Source organism: Monodon monoceros, unplaced genomic scaffold (assembly GCF_005190385.1).
Source record: "Monodon monoceros isolate NGI ecotype Baffin Bay Population unplaced genomic scaffold, NGI_Narwhal_1 Super_Scaffold_12, whole genome shotgun sequence".
NCBI lineage: Eukaryota > Metazoa > Chordata > Mammalia > Artiodactyla > Monodontidae > Monodon > Monodon monoceros.
In genome coordinates, this window is record NW_021703768.1 from 128,105,426 (window position 1) to 128,120,419 (window position 14,994).

The window sequence follows — 14,994 nt, forward strand, 5'->3', positions numbered from 1 at the left end:
TTCCTTCCTTCCTTCCTTCCTTCCTTCCTTCCTTCCTTCCTTCCTTCGTCCCTCCCTCCCTCCCTCCCTCCCTTCCTTTCTTTCTTTCTTTCTTCCTTTTTCTTTCTTTCTTTCTTTCTTTAACATCTTTATTGGAGTTAAAGTAAAGTTATATAAGTTGGAGTAAAGTTATATAATTACTTTACAATGGTGTCTTAGTTTCTGCTTTATAACAAAGTGAATCAGTTATACATATACATATGTTCCCATATCTCTTCCCTCTTGCGTCTCCCTCCCTCCCACCCTCCCTATCCCACCCCTCTAGGTGGTCACAAAGCACGGAGCTGATCTCCCTGTGCTGTGTGGCTGCTTCCCACTAGCTATCTATTTTACGTTTGGTAGTGTATATATGTCCATGCCACTCTCTCACTTTGTCACAGCTTACCTTTCCCCTTCCCCATATCCTCAAGTCCATTCTCTAGCAGGTCTGTGTCTTTATTACCGTCTTACCCCTAGGTTCTTCATGACATTTTTTTTCTTAGATTCCATATATATGTGTTAACATACAGTATTTGTCTTTCTCTTTCTGACTTACTTCACTCTGTATGACAGACTCTAGGTCCATCTACCTCACTACAAATAACTCAATTTCGTTTCTTTTTATGGCTGAGTAATATTCCATTGTATATATGTGCCACTTCTTCTTTATCCATGCATCTGTTGATGGACACTTAGGGTGCTTCCATGTCCTGGCTATTGTAAGTAGAGCTGCAATGAACATTTTGGTACATGACTCTTTTTGAATTATGGTTTTCTCAGGGTATATTCCCAGTAGTGGGATTGCTGGGTCATATGGTAGTTCTATTTGTAGTTTTTTCAGGAACCTCCATACTGTTCTCCATAGTGGCTGTAACAATTCACATTCCCACCAGCAGTGCAAGAGTGTTCCCTTTTCTCCACACCCTCTCCAGCATTTATTGTTTCTAGAGTTTTTGATGATGACCATTCTGACTGGTGTGAGATGATATCTCATTGTAGTTTTGATTTGCATTTCTCTAATGATTAATGATGTTGAGCATTCTTTCATGTGTTTGTTGGCAATCTGTATATCTTCTTTGGAGAAATGTCTATTTAGGTCTTCTGCCCATTTTTGAATTGGGTTGTTTGTTTTTTTGTTATTGAGCTGCATGAGCTGCTTGTAAATCTTGGAGATTAATCCTTTGTCAGTTGCTTCATTTGCAAATATTTTCTCCCATTCTGAGGGTTGTCTTTTGGTCTTGTTTATGGTTTCCTTTGCTGTGCAAAAGCTTTGAAGTTTCATTAGGTCCCATTTGTTTATTTTTGCTTTTATTTCCCTTTCTCTAGGAGGTGGATCAAAAAGGATCTTGCTGTGATTTATGTCATAGACTGTTCTGCCTATGTTTTCCTCTAAGAGTTTGATAGTTTCTGGCCTTACATTCAGGTCTTTAATCCATTTTGTGCTTATTTTTGTGTATGTGTTAGGGAGTGTTCTAATCTCGTACTTTTACATGGGCCTGTCCAGTTTCCCCAGCACCACTTATTGAAGAGGCTGTCCTTTCTCCACTGTACATTCCTGCCTCCTTTATCAAAGATAAGGTGACCATATGTGCGTCAGCAAGACCCATATATGTGCTGTCTATAAGAGACCCACTTCAGGCCTAGGGACACATACAGACTGAAAGTGAGGGGATGGCAAAAGATATTCCATGCAAATGGAAATCAAAAGAAAGCTGGAGTAGCAATTCTCATATAAGACAAAATTGACTTTAAAATAAAGACTATTACAAGAGACAAAGAAGGACACTACATAATGATCAAGGGATCAATCCAAGAAGAAGATATAACAATTGTAAATATTTATGGACCCAACATAGGAGCACCTCAATACATAAGGCAAATGCTAACAGCCATAAAAGGGGAAATCGACAGTAGCACAATAATAGGTGACTTTAACACCCCACTTTCACCAATGGACAGATCATCCAAAATAAATAAGGAAACACAAGCTTTAAATGATACATTAAACAAGATGGACTTAATTGATATTTATAGGACATTCCATCCAAAAACAACAGAATACACTTTCTTCTCAAGTGCTCATGAAACATTCTCCAGGATAGATTGCATGCTGAGTCACAAATCAAGCCCTGGTAAATTTAAGAAAATTAAAATTGTATAAGTATCATTTCCGACCAAAACGCTATGAGACTAGATATCAAATACAGGGAAAAATCTGTAAAAAATACAAACACATGGAGGCCAAACAGTACACTACTAAATAACCAAGAGATCACTGAAGAAATCAAAGAGGAAATAAAAAAATACCTAGAAACAATTGACAATGAAAACATGATGACCCCAAACCTATGGGATGCAGCAAAAGCAGTTCTAACAGGGAAGTTTATAGCAATACAATCCTACCTCAGGAAACAAGAAAAATCTCAAATAAGCTACCTAACCTTATACCTAAAGCAATTAGAGAAAGAAGAACCAAACAAGGAAACATACAAACAAACAAAAAGAAGAAAAAAAAAACCCCAAAGTTAGCAGAAGGAGAGAAATCAAAAAAAAAATCAGATCAGAAATAAATGAAAAAGAAATGAAGGAAAGAATAGCAAAGATCAATAAAACTAAAAGCTACCTCTTTGAGAAGAGAAATAAACCATTAGCCAGACTCATCAAGAAACAAAGGGAGTAGATAGACCAAAATGAACATAATTAGGAAAGAAAAAGGAGAAATAACAACTGACACTGCAGGAATACAAAGAATCATGAGAGATTACTCCAAGCAATATGTGCCAATATAATGGACAACCTGGAATAAATGGACAAATTCTTAGAAAAGCACAACCTTCTGAGACTGAACCAGGAAGAAATAGAAAATATAAAGAGACCAATCACAAACACTGTAATTGAAACTGTGATAAAAATCTTGCAACAAACAAAAGCCCAGCACCAGATGGCTTCACAGGGAATCTATCAAACATTAAGAAGAGCTAACACCTATCCTTCTCAAACTCTTCCAAAATATAGCAGAAGGAGGAACAGTCCCAAACTCATTCTACAAGGCCACCATCACCCTGATACCAAAACCAGACAAAGACGTCACAAAGAAAGGAAACTACAGGCTAATATCACTGATGAACATAGATGCAAAAATCTCAACAAAATACTAGGAAACAGAATCCAACAGCATATTAAAAGGATCATACACCATGATCAAGTGGGGTTTATCCCAGGAATTTAAGGATTCTTCAATATAAGCAAATCAATTAATGTGATACACCATATTAACAAACTGAAGGCTGAAAACCATATGATAATCTCAATAGATGCAGAAAAAGCTTTCAACAAAATTTAACACCAATTTATGATAAAAACTGTCTAGAAAGTAGGCATAGAGGGAACCTACCTCAACATAATAAAGGCCATATATGACAAACCCACAGCCAACTTTGTTCTCAGTGGTGAAAAACTGAAACCTTTTCCTCTAAGATCAGGAACAAGACAAGGTTGCCCTTTCTCACCACTGTTATTCCACAAAGTTTTGGAAGTTTTAGCCACAGTAATCAGAGAAGAAAAAGAAATAAAAGGAATCCAAATCAGAAAACAAGAATTAAAACTGTCACTGTTTGCAGATGACATGATACTATACATAGAGAATCCTAAAGATGCTACCAGAAAACTACTAGAGCTAATCAATGAATTTGGTAAAGTAGAAGGATACAAAATTAATGCACAGAAATTTCTTCCATTCCTATACACTAATGATAAAAAATCTGAAAGAGAAATTAAGGAAACACTCCTATTTACCGTTGCAACAAGAAGAATAAAATAGCTAGGGATAAACCTACCTAAGGAGACAAAAGACCTGTATGCAGAACACTATAAGACACTGATGAAAGAAATTAAGGATGATACAAACAGAGGGAGAGATACACCATGTTCTTGGATTGGAAGAATCAATATTGTGAAAATGACTCTACTACCCAAAGCAATCTACAGATTCAATAATATCCGTATCAAACTACCAATGGCATGTTTCACAGAACTAGAACAAAAAACTTCACAATTTGTATGGAAACACAAAAGACTCTGAATAGCCAAAGCAATTTTGAGAAAGAAAAACGGAACTGGAGGAATCAGTCTCCCTGACCCCAGACTATACTACACAGCTACAGTAATCAAAACAGTATGGTAATGGCACAAAAACATATTCAGTGTTTCAGTGGAGCAGGGTAGAAAGCCCAGAGATCAACCCACGCACATATGTTCACCTTATCTTTGATAAAGGAGGCAAGAATATACAATGGAGCAAAGACAGCCTCTTCAATTAGTGTTGCTGGGAAAACTGGACAACTACATGTAAAAGAATGAAATTTGAACACTCCCTAACACCATACACAAAAATAAACTCAGAATGGATTAAAGACCTAAATGTAAGCCCAGACACTCTCAAACTCTTAGAGGAAAACATAGGCAGAACCCTCTATGACATAAATCACAGCAAGATCCTTTTGACCCACCTCCTAGAGAAATAGAAATAAAAACAAAATAAACAAATGGCATCTAATGAAAGTTAAAATCTTCGGCACAGCAAAGGAAACCAGAAACGAGACAAAAAGACAACCCTCAGAATGGGAGAAAATATTTGCAAACGAAGCAACTGACAAAGGATTAATCTCCAAAATATACACGCAGCTCATGCAGCTCAATATCAAAATAACAAAGAACCCAATCGAGTAATGGGCAGAAGACCTAAATAGACATTTCTCCAAAGGAGATATACATATTGCTAACAAACAAAAGAAAGGATGCTCAACACACTAATCATTAGAGAAATGCAAATCAAAAGTACAACGAGGTATCACTTCACACCGGTCAGAATGGCCATCATCATAAAAATTACAAACAATAAATGCTGAAGAGGGTGTGGAGAAAAGGGAACCCTCTTGCACTGTTGGTGGGAATGTAAATTGGTACAGCCACTATGGAGAACAGTATAGAGGTTCCTTACAAAACTAAAAATAGAACTACCATACGACCCAGCAATCCCACTACTGTGCTTAACCCTGAGAAACCCATAATTCAAAAAGAGTCATGTACCACAATGTTCACTGCAGCTCTATTTACAATAGCCTGGAGATGGAAGCAGCCTAAGTGTCCTTCGACAGGTGAATGGATAAAGAAGATGTTGCACTTATATGCAATGGAATATTACTGAGACATAAAAAGAAATGAAATTGAGTTATTTGTAGTGAGATGGATGGACTTAGAGTCTGTCATACAGAGTGCAGTAAGAAAGAGAAAAACAAATACCATATGCTAACACATATATATGGAATCTACAAAAAAAAAGTTTCTGATGAACCTAGGGGCAGGACAGCAATGAAGACACAGACGTAGAGGACGGACTTGAGGACAGGGGAGGGGGAAGGGTAATATGGGACAAAGTGGGAGAGTAGCATTGACATATGTACACTGCCAAATGTAAAATAAATAGCTAGTGGGAAGCAGCTGCATAGCTCAGGGAGATCAGCTCCGTGCTTTGTGAGCACCTAGATGGGTGGGATAAGGAAGGTTGGGGGGAGACGCAAGAGAGAGGGGATATGGGGATATATGTATACATGTAGCTGATTCCCGTTGTTGTTTACCAGAAACTAGCACAACACTCTAAAGCAATTATACTCCAGTAAAGATGTTAAAAAAAAAAAAGAAAAGCTGTCTTCTCGCTGTGTCCCTCACATGGCAGAAGGGCTAGGGAGCTCTCTGGGGTCTCTTTTATAAGGACATCAACCTCATTCATGAGGGCTCCACCCTCATGACCTCATCACCTGTTGAAGGCTTATATCCTAATACTGTCACATTGGGGATTAAGCCTCAACATACAAATTGTAGGGAGACACAAACATTCAGTCCATAGCACAGCTATTAGGGAGCCACCTTGGTGGATGGTTTCCATTAGTGGATACTGTTACTATTCCCCTTTCACAGTGAGAAAACTGAGGCATAGAAAGCTTTTGCAAGTAATCCAAGGTAGCACATTAATATGTTAAAAAAAAAACACCCAGGTTTCAAATTTAGGCAGTTCAGTGGTAGCTCCCGCATTTTAACCACGGCACTATCCTGTCTGCAGGGTAAGTAGCATATCAGCATGAGCCATAATTGCCATTTCACTTCCAAGAAGCAGTCTGCAAATCCATGACTGTAGGCTTGGACTGCACTTGCCGTTACTCCTTTTGTTTAAAGACAAGAGCTCTGTAGCGAGCTGCTTTCTTCCCTCAGCCTGGTGTCTTCGTATATGCAGTATACAGAGAAGCAGAAAACGTGACTCTTCTCTGTGTAAAGCATACGGCCTTGCTGGGGTGATAATACCAGCAGAAATGTTTGACCTCTGAACTTCTATAGCACTTGTTGCCTTTACAACTATTATTATTGTTAATGACACTTCATGTTTACTCCTGTCCTGGCATTTACCTTTCCCACCTGTGTTTTTTCCTCCAAACTAGGTTGGAACTTCTCTTGGGTTGATCTCTGCCCTGTACTTCATTGAATCCCACCTAGTGTCAGGTAGCGTTAGTTTTCACATAATGGAAATCCTCAGCCAGTGTTTACTAGTGAAGATTATGTAAGGTTATTGGAGAACCCCAGGCAATGTGAGATGAAATGGCAAAGCACATAGCAGAGACTATGACTTCCCTTTCATGTCAAAAAAGGTAGACTTTAGATTTTCTTCTTGAAATACATTCCTTTATTTGGTCCTTTATTGACCGTCTCTGAGCTGTCTCTGAAGTATGCCCTTCTTTTATCTACAACATAACACACTGTTCTCTGAAAAAATCCCAGTCCCTGACCTACCCATACCTCTGTTTCCCACAATAGCCTGGGTACTCTTGAGTGTCTGTTCCATCCACATAAAGGTCTTTGAAAGGAGTCTCTCCATATTTTTCCAAAGAAGAACCTTCTAGTTTTGAAATCTGAAATGTCATTGAAGATCATTTATCCATTGCCTTCCCTCGAGGTACATGAGCGTCCACATCAAGGAACAAAGGATGTTGATTCTATTTGCATGTTTCTCCACAGATTTAAAAATTTTATCATTTCTCTTTCTCCCTCATTTCAAAGTGAAATCACCCTCAGGGTCTTCCTTCTCTGATTTGCCTTTGCTTCAGCATAATGTTCCAGAAGATGGCCATTGCTTGCAGAGTCTTGGAAACCAATGCAAGTCTTATTTCTTTTCTTTCCAGTCTTTTATTTTCCCATAGCTCAGCAAAATTGCACCATTTCAAAGGCCACTTTCACGTTTTTTCCCTCTAATGCTTTCAGAGGGTCACCACTTGCTATCAAATCACTCCCCAAAGTTGGTTTTTTTGGTTTTGTTTTATTTTGTTTTGTTTGTATCTGTTGTCTTCCCCCCGGAAGCAGAGACTCCTGCAACGCAAAATGAACAAGGACCCCAGTGATAGTTCCTTGGTGTGGCTTCTCTTTTCCCTCATCTGTCACATCTTAATGCCTTGTCCTGACATTTCAAGTGGAAGACTGATTTCCTTGAGTATTTCAGTCCCACTGTCTCAGTTCAGAGAATGTGACACATCAGAGGTGGGAGGGAGGTGATTGCAGCCCACAGCTCTGTGCTGCTTAGCCTGGTGAGGGTGAGATGATTAGCACTACTCAAGGGACCTAGACCGTAGCCTTTCCAAAATGCTCATTTTCAAAAAGCTGGTGGTGTAATAGGATGGGAACTCTATTGAGACTCCATAGTCCTGTGCTCTGTTCTGGCTCAGCAAGCTGTGACCCTCTCTAGCTTCATTTTGCCTCATCCATAAAATGGGCAGATCCATTGGTAGCATGAACAAAATCAAGGCATAGTGTTAGGAGCTGCAGTCTGCTTCCTGATGTCCTCTCCATCCTCATGCTCCTGGACTTCTCTGCTCATACTCTCTATTCCATTCAGAATGTCAGTTCCTCAAGATGTCTGTGTCCTTCTTCCTGACTCCAGGCCTTTGTACTCTTTCTTACTAACCCTTCAGGTTTTCTAAGGTCAGATATCACTTGGCCCTGAACGCCTTTCCTTACTCCTAGGTCTGGATTAAGGATCCCTTCTATGGGTACTCCACTGTACTCTATATTTGGGTGTTTCCTTTGCATCATGTACACTTTTTGTAAGCAGTTTTTTCTTGTCTGTCTCCCTTGTTACACTGAAGGTTCTTGGAGTGGAGATCCCAGCTCTAACAGCAATAATAATAACTAATATTGATATTTATAGATTACTTATACTTTGCTGTGTTTTTGAGCATTTCATATCTATGACCTCAACTAGAACTCAACCCTTTGAAGTAGGAACTACTTTTACTTCATTTTACAGGTCAAAGATTGAGGCTCAGTGAAGTTATATTGCTTGTTATGGGTCACTCAGCTGGAAAGAGGTGGACTGAGAATTCACACCCAATGGTCTGGCACCAGAGTCTCTGCAACACAGCTTAGATATAATATGGTAAGATGCTGAATGAATGAATGTTTCAGTCAGCCTCAGGGATGAAATAGCAATGTATTCTGTGCCAGAAATATATGATTTAATTGGTATGTGAGACATGAACACACATAATCTCAGTGTCATGAAAGGGTCTGCCTATCCTTAGAGTTTGCAGCCCAGCCTAGTGTCTCCTGTTCTGGTGTCTTGTCAGGGGGGTGATCCCCCGCCACCAACTACTGTCCTGGCTGTGTTTTCCATGACCATATTCTGTTCTTCCCTGGGTGCTCAAAAGAGCGGGCTGTCTGAGCCCAGCCCATCAGGAAACAGGGATGATCAGGCAAGGGCAGAGGAGAAACTCACCTGTCCTGAGCATCCACTGGGCAAGTCTCTATGTGTGTACTCTCTTTTACTCTTTCCAGTGGCCCTTAGGAGCAGTTGATGTTATGTCGATTTTAGAGACAAGGAACTTGAAGCTTATAAAAGAAAACTAACTTGTCTAAGATCTCACAGCTAGTGAAGGGAAGGTCTGACCTCAGATTTATGGTTCTCTAATTGCGAAGTAGATTTCCATGGGCGGGGGTGGGATGGGTAGAGATGTAATGGCAAGAAAAGACTACTACAACCTAATTCTCCCTTCCATCCCCACTCTTGCCGTCCACACTACCTGAAATTCTCACTGTTAATTACTGGTTTGGATTTGGGGATGTCTTTTTTTTTAAGTTACTGTTCCTTGCATATGAAGCCAAAAATCCAGCAGTTTGTCAACAGAATTGGGTTATAATTGGTAGTGACTTGGAGCAGATATGTAGATGTGAGAAAGACCTGTTTGGGTCTTTAGGGAAACCCTTGCACAAATGAGGACAGGCATTCCATCTGACTGTCTTCCAAACCTGTTTCAATGGTTTGGCTAATTCTCTGAGATGAGAAATCATACCCACTACTCCCTCCCAGCCTTTCCCCTCTTCCATCCCTGCTCTGTAACTCTCCTTCTCCACCCCACCCCCAAACTCCCTCTGTGGATATCTAGTAGCCTGAATCTGACAAGGAAAACCTAACTGTTATGGAGTTGGATATTGCTTAGCGTTCAGATCTGTGGTCTGCTTTTTGACATAACGTAGCCCCAAAGCAATTAGTTTCAATAGTAAAAGTCCTGACTCTCAGGCTTCTGCGCCCCTCTCCCAGCCACATGGCAGGGAAAGGATAGGCAGGTGGAAAGGGGAAAAAAAAAGACTGTTTCTTCCCCGCTTCCTGCTTCTTTTAATTACTACTGAAAAGTTACAAATGGAAGACGTGATTTCCAGCTACCCAGCTATGAACTGATTTTCTGCCTCTCCAGCAAGCACATATCCCATAAGCCTTGGATGAGACCGGTGGGCAGGGGGAATGCTTGGCTGGGACCAGCTCTGTGTGTCCATCATAACCCCTTTGGTCCCCACTGGAAGTGGCAGCTCGAAGCTAGTAGTCTTGGCAGCTCTTGAAGTCGGAAGTGGGGAGAGAACAAAAGAAGAGACTCAGTAGTAGCAGCAGTGAAAAAAAAAAAAAGAAAATGTAGAAAAATAATCCTTAGAATGAATTTTTAAAAGCCTGTAATCTAGGGACTCTTAATTTGCAGCCCATGGGTGGGCCTCAGGGATTCTACAAGCCTCTTGAAATCATTTGCAAAACTTGGTGTATATGGGCATTTTTCTGGGGAGGGGATCTGTGGTTTTCATCAGAGTCTCAAAATGCTTCATGATCCCCCCAAGTTAAAGTCCAGCAGTGTAATCGAGTTACCATTCTTTACAGGTGAGGAAACTAAGGCTAAGGAGGATTTTATAAGATGTCCAAGGTCATACTCTAACTTAATGGTGGATCAGAGTTTGGATTAATATCTCCAAACACTTGATCCTGTACATTTCCCACTCCACCACACATCCCCTTTGTCCTGGGTTTATGTTTTGAACTTGAGTGGTATGTTTGCTGGAGGTTTGAGGACATAGCTAGTTCCAAAAATATAGTACATTTTTTTTTGTTGGTCTGTGATGTCTGACCATGTCTCCTCCCCACCACCCACCCCTTTGAGGGTCTTACTCTCCATTGGAACCCTTTTCTATTATTTCACTTTCCAACACATGATACCTATGAAGACCCCATCATATCACTTGATCTACCTGAAGATATGGTCCTTCTAAGATTGTGTCTGCAGCAGTACATAAAGTGGCTTTCAATAGTGGGGTAAAATCAGAGCAACACTTTTCATCTGGAGTAATCTTTCCTTTTGCTTCTATCTTCGGGTAAGCCCAATATCTTCATCAACCTTTGGTTTCCTTGATTATTTTTTTCCTTGATTATTTTTTATTTACTTTTTGTTGAGATACAACGTACACATATTAAAATGTGTAAATTGTAGGTTTAGAGCTTGATGGATTTTTATATATGTATACATCTGTGTGACCACCATCCAGATCAAGGTATAGTGCATTTATAGCAGCCCAGAAGCTTCCCTCATGCCCCTTTCCAATTAATATAAACCTCTCTTCTGGGGAGATCAGCTCTGTGCTTTGTGACCACCTAGAGGGGTGGGAGGGAGACGCAAGAGGGAGGAGATATAGGGATATATGTATATGTATAGCTGATTCACTTTGTTATAAAGCAGAAACTAACACACCATTGTAAAGCAATTATACTCCAATAAAGACGTTAAAAAAAACCCCCAAAACCTCTCTGCTCTAGGTAACTACTATTCTGACCTCTATTATGATAAATTTATTTTGTCGGCTCTTTAACAACATATAAGTACAACAGAATCACATAGTATGTATTCTTTTATTTCTAGCCTCTTTTGCTCAACGTAAGTATCCATGTTGTAAAGTGTGGCAGCAGGGCATTCTTTCCCACTGCTGTGTAGTATTCTGTCGGGTCCATCTACCACGTTTTATTTATCCATTTTTATGCCACAGATCGTTTCCAGCTTTGGGCGGTTATGAAAAAGTTGCTATGGACATTCTTGTACAGTCTTCTGATGGACATAAGCACTCAATTTCCCTGAGGAATGGAATTGTTGGTTCATTGTATATATGTATGCTTGGATTTAGCAAATACTGACAGTTTTCTAAAGTGGTCGTACCCAGCGCCCCCAGTTTTAAGCCAGCCAACCTTAGCACCCACCTTAGACTTGATCAACTTGCCGGTGTCATTATCTGGATTCATCCCTGCCATAGTTTCTGCATTAACCCCTGTCCTAATCCCCAGTTCTCCCACCTTGGCTTTACCGAGTTATAAAAAGCTAGATATAGAACCACAGCAATCGTGTGGTTCAACCTCAGTGTTTCAGAGGTAGAGAAAGTGAGGTCTGAGTGTAGCTGGGTGAGGAAGCTGTCCAGTGACACCAAGCAAGTTCCCAGCTGACCTGGGATGAGAATGCACAGACAGTTCTTACTCATTTTGTTGATCTGCCAAGCTCAGGAAAGCACCTGATATGTATCTGAAAGTACTCAAAGAATATTGTCAAAAAAAAGAAAAACGAAATGGAAGGATTATTAGAGATCATTGAGTTCACTACTTGTCAGATTGTGAGAATGTGTAAGTCTGGTTTACAAAAAAGATTTTAGGTGGGACCCTGTTGAATAAAAAGTGAATCCGTTTCTTTTTGTGGCTGAGTAGTATTCCATTGTATATATGTGCCACATCTTCTTTATCCATTCATCTGTTGATGGACACTTAGGTTGCTTCCATGTCCTGGCTATTGTAAATAGAGCTGCAATGAACATATTGGTACATGACTCTTTTTGAATTATGGTTTACTCAGGGTATATGACCAGTAGTGGGATTGCTGGGTCGTATGGTAGTTCTATTTGTGGTTTTTTAAGGAACCTCCAAAAGAAACGAAATTGAGTTATTTGTAGTGAGGTGGATGGACCTAGAGTCTGTCATACAGAGTGAGGTAAGTCAGAAAGAGAAAAACAAATACCATATGCTAACACATATATATGGAATCTAAGAAAAAAAAAAGGTCATGAAGCACCTAGGGGCAGGACAGGAATAAAGACGCAGATGTAGAGAATGGACTTGAAGACGTGGGGAGAGGGAAAGGTGAGCTGTGACAAAGAGAGTGGCGTGGACATATATACACTACCAAACGTAAAACAGATGGCTAGTGGGAAGCAGCCGCATAGCACAGGGAGATCAGCTCGGTGCTTTGTGACCACCTAGAGGGGTGGCATAGGGAGGGTGGGAGGGAGGGAGACGCAAGAGGGAAGGGATATGGGAACATATGTATACGTATAACTGATTCACTTTGTTATAAAGCAGAAACTAACACACCATTGTAAAGCAATTATACTCCAATGAAGATGTTAAAAAGAAAAAGTTAATCCGCTGTGAGGAAGGAATTTGCCCCTTAATCCTCCTTTAATCATTGCATTAGCTAAGGGGGAGAATGTCTCAATCTCCTGCTATATGTCACCTCATTAATAAGTGCCAATCTCTTTTCCAGATAAAGAGAGAGCAAGAGGCTCTAGCTAGATTTTCATAAGGTTTTGGTTTTTTTGGCATTTTTATTTAACTTTTATGGTGGTTAAATGCCAAATGCCTCCTTTAAGGTGCAGCTCTGCTTCTGCCTTGCCGCAGCTCACACGGCTTCCATGGCTCCCAGCTGACTTCCTTAGCCTGGCATTCAGAGTCCTCACAGCCAATTTCCCTTTTCAGTTTCATCTCTCATCAGTCTCATCTTCCCTATACTGTCCTACATTCCAGCCTTGCTGAACCACACAACTTCCCTAAGGATGTTTCCTGTTTTCCTTCTCCTGTGCATTCTTTTTGAGTGTTTCTTATATCTGGAATGCCCTTCCTTCATCTCTGACCATCCACATCCTACCGGCTCATTCTTTCAAGAATCCTTTTATGATTCCTCCAACTGGATGTGAATTCTTCTCCCTTTATTGTAAGCAGGATCCATTCTTTGCTGAACAGCCTGCCTAAATATAGTTGACAAAGTCCTGTTCAAATGAATTATCTCATTTTGTCATAACAAACCTATGGGCTGGGTATCATTATTAGGATTATCATTTTATAGCTGAGGATATTGAAGCACAGAGAGGTTAAATAATGTGCCCAAGGTCACACTGCTGACAGCAGCAGAGCCAGGGTTTGGACACAGGTCTTTTGGAGCCCAGAGCTCATACCTCTTAACCAGGATTCCATCCTGGCCACCCTTGCTGCCTGCAGCATTCTTTTTTTCCTCCTCTCTTTTGTATGTTTTTTTAAAAATTGAAGTATAGTTGATTTACAGTGTAGATAGGTTCATTTGTGCCATAGTTTAGAGTCCACATATAAGTGATATCATATGGTTTTTGTCTTTCTCTTTCTGAATTACTTCACCTAGTATGATAATCTCTAGTTGCATCCATGTTGCTGCAAATGTAGCATTCTGCTTAGAGTTGGTTAAACGAATTATAGAGAGCTCTCTGCTCAACTCTTCCTGAGATGCGGCAGTCATCAGGCATAAGTCTGAGATGAAGATAGAGATAGTAAATGCCTTTTTATGGCTGTCAGTGATTTGGGAAGCAGGGTGTGGCAAAGATGTCTGCCTTGCACCAGCCTGGGTTGTCCACGGAAACACTGTTTTGGCAGCTGTACAATCCTGGTAAGAAACCCATGGGAGCAGGGGAGGCACCAGGGTGCATTCTTTCTGTTCTGATGTAGGGAGTGCTCCTGGCCCACAGGAGGAATAGTTACATCTTCAAGGAGAATGAGAGCTTGGCTCCTGTCCCTGAGCTGCCACAGCAGCAGCCTTGCACAGGCTGCTCTTGCCCAGGGATGCCATAAATCGCTGGGCCATAGACTTGACAGCCAGCCGCGATGTGATCAGAAAGCCAACAGGAGACAATGCCAAGCCTTTGGTGGCTACTTCCTGCGTGTTCCTCTCATCCATCATGCCAGGCAGAGTAGTCACTGGGCCAGTCACCTTCTTTCCAGATGGGAACTCAGGGGTCAGACAATCAAGTCCCAGGTGGGGAGAGGGCATTAACCCTTTCAAAGCAGTAATTCTTTATTTTTCATATGCATTATCTTAATTCCCATTCATTTATTGAACAAGTAGCTATGACACAACTTTCAGGATCCAGGCATCTTTTTCTGACATCTTCTAAAGAAGAGGGGGAAGAAATGTTCTCCTTTTACAGATCAGGGGACTTGGGAGGGGAAGCTATGGAAAGCAGTGCATCAGGCAAAGCCTTAAATTTTAGTTCTCAGACTCCTGTTACCATTGGAGAGAAGTTAGGAAAATAATTTCCCCTCTCTGAATGAGAGTTTACTTGTTGCTTTCCATGAATTATCTATCTTTAAAGTTCATTGTTAAAAAAATGGTATACTTGCATATGATTGGAATTTAAACTTTCTAAAAGGTATAAGACCAAGCAAAACTCTTCCTCACCTCTCCTCTGGGGCTCTGATTCGTCTCTTTAAAGATGATAACACTTTTTATGGAAAACAGTTTGTGTGTGTGTGTGTGTGTGTGTGTGTGTGTGTGTGTGTGTGTGTGT